The sequence below is a fragment of the Varroa destructor genome, unplaced genomic scaffold (genome assembly GCF_002443255.2).
Source record: "Varroa destructor unplaced genomic scaffold, Vdes_3.0 BEIS01000002.1, whole genome shotgun sequence".
NCBI classification, from domain to species: domain Eukaryota; kingdom Metazoa; phylum Arthropoda; class Arachnida; order Mesostigmata; family Varroidae; genus Varroa; species Varroa destructor.
Window position 1 is genome coordinate 28821874 of NW_019211455.1, and position 2562 is coordinate 28824435.

Sequence of the window (2562 nt, forward strand, 5' to 3'; positions counted from 1 at the left end):
TACGCCGGGGCTCGAACCTAGATTACGATATATTCCTAAAATTTGACGTACATGCGTTATCCACTAAGCTACGACGATGACGCGCGCCGTGAGCCAATAAGAAACCGTGTTTCTCTGTGGTTTACGTTTCCTTCATAGGCCATCCAGGCGTAATTTTTATGGCTTTAAGATGCGTGCCGATATATATAAGCATAAAATTCACCTGCTTGACAAATTCCTAAGTTGTTTTCCTGCTGTTTTTTTCAAAAGTGTTCTTAGGCAGCCTATATTTCGGCATCGGATGGCCGACCGGTATTCGGTTCATCCTGCAATTACGGAATTATCAAAATTTATAAAACACCTTTAAGTGTTTGTTTTAAACATTGAGGCTACACCGTACACAACAAAAATACGCCAAGCCGCTTTGATTTCGGCGGACGGCGAAACAGAGTGAAGATAAAAAGCGTGTTTTTTTTTTTTTTTGTCTTTACGATGAACATTTATAAATATCATTCACTTTACAATTAAACGGGGTCTATTAAGCACAGCGCTCTCGGATGGCATCGAGAAGTAAATAAATGTCAAAGAAATAAAAATAAAATCGGAAATCATTACTTATGTTCTAAGAAAATACTAGCCTAATATACATACATATACATACACATAGAATCATAATCCACTTGGTTAACTGTACCTGACAAAGTGCTACTTGTCCTTAATTTTGTGTCCTGAGTGCACTTGAGCAATTTTCCAACATGTGTTGGCCTCAAAATAGGGCCTTGAAAACAGGCGAATAAACACTCGTGTCTAGTAGCACGCAGAGCAATTTCTTGGTAATAATAGGAAATAGGAGCAATCAACTTTGTAAATACGAAGCATCAGGCTTGGCTGTTGTACCACAGGCAGTTATGAACATGGTAAAGTGGACATTGCCTTCGTTTCGGAACGGCTTCAAGTTAAATCGTTCGGAGTTAGTCATAATGTTTGCAGTGTTACTTCATTGTCTACGAGGAATTGAAAAGGTTTTTTTTTCTTTATTAGAAAGAGTATTCGTGTTTTTAGGAGTTCAAACCTGGAAGACTCGTTTGTATCACAAAACTATCACAGTAACGGAGTTGCTTATTCTGTGAGCTTTCATGCATGAAATATTCCAGACCACATCGGAACTTTTTAGTAGCAGTACGATTGCGTAAATATGCATTAAATCAAATTGCTTCTTTTGACGTTTAAGTTTAGAAAAATATTACTCAGCAGAAATATAATCAAAGGAAAATTATTAATTTCTTTTCATATAATAAGGAATAACAGCATTGTTTAACAGAATTTTAATTATAGTCACCTCTTCAACAGTCTACAAACATTTTTCACAATTGTGTACATTTCTAATCATACTGTGTCACTTTGCTACAACAAAATTCAACGTACTTCGACTATATATAGTCTTTATTTAAATCACTTGCACAAGAGTAGCGCTTCGATGTATTTTTGAGCTTTTTCTCTCAGATACTTTGCAAAAATGTTCTTTCAGCGATTACTTGTGGCCAAATGTCTGGCCGAAATGTCATTGTCCTAGATTATGTTGAATAAGAAGGTATTTTCATGGCCTTGGCAAAACACCTGAACGATCTTACCATTAGGAGTTTCAACTTAACGGTTTATAAGGTGTTTTTGCTTTTTTACTTCAACCTTTTTGGTAGTTTTTTTTTTAATCCGGTACTGCGTGAGTAAACCAAGCAATAAATTTTTATTTTTAGAGAAATTCATATTTCAAATGAACTCTTCAAGTTGCTTATCTTCAAAGGAACGTTAAACAACCTAGTACTTCATGATTTATTGTTGATCAGTTGTCTAAAATCGTTTTTTTAGATTTTATATTGTTTATTTTTCATAGTTTTGTTACAAATGCTATAAAGTAACGTTTGTTTTTTCAAAAAGAATAAAATTAGATTCAACATTTTTTGATTGACTATAGAAACAATTGTTTCAAAAAAGTGTATTCATAAGAATATAGGTTTGGACGCCCCTTTTGAACCTATCTCTGTCCTTTTAGCCAATGTACTGTTGAATGATAATATGCCCACGGTGGAGTGTTTTTGAAGCTTTTGAAAAAGATTTCTTCTATTCTGTCATAATTTTTTACTTGTTCATTAAAGAGCTCAAATGGCCTAACGCCTTTTTCTCTCATTCTCATTTGTATTTCTGTATTTTTATACGTTGGCAACGTAGATAATACAGCCCGGTCCTGTTTTAACAACGGAAAATGTTCTATTATAAAAGTTTAACTTCTACATGTGGCTTATGAAGTAGGGAAGTGCAATGGCGAATCCACATGGTGGAATAATTAGGTGGATATGGTCACGCAATGCTAACACGATTTTGTGCTGTCTTCGTGGTCGACATCTCTAACATATGGGTAGTCGTCGATATAATATGTAGATACAACACGCAAATATCACATTCAATATATACGAAGCCACGATCTGTACTTCCACGCCTGCTAATCTAACAAGCCTCGAGTTAACATATATTAGATTCCAGATATTTAACGTTATCGCAATGGCTCTATATATATATACATATATA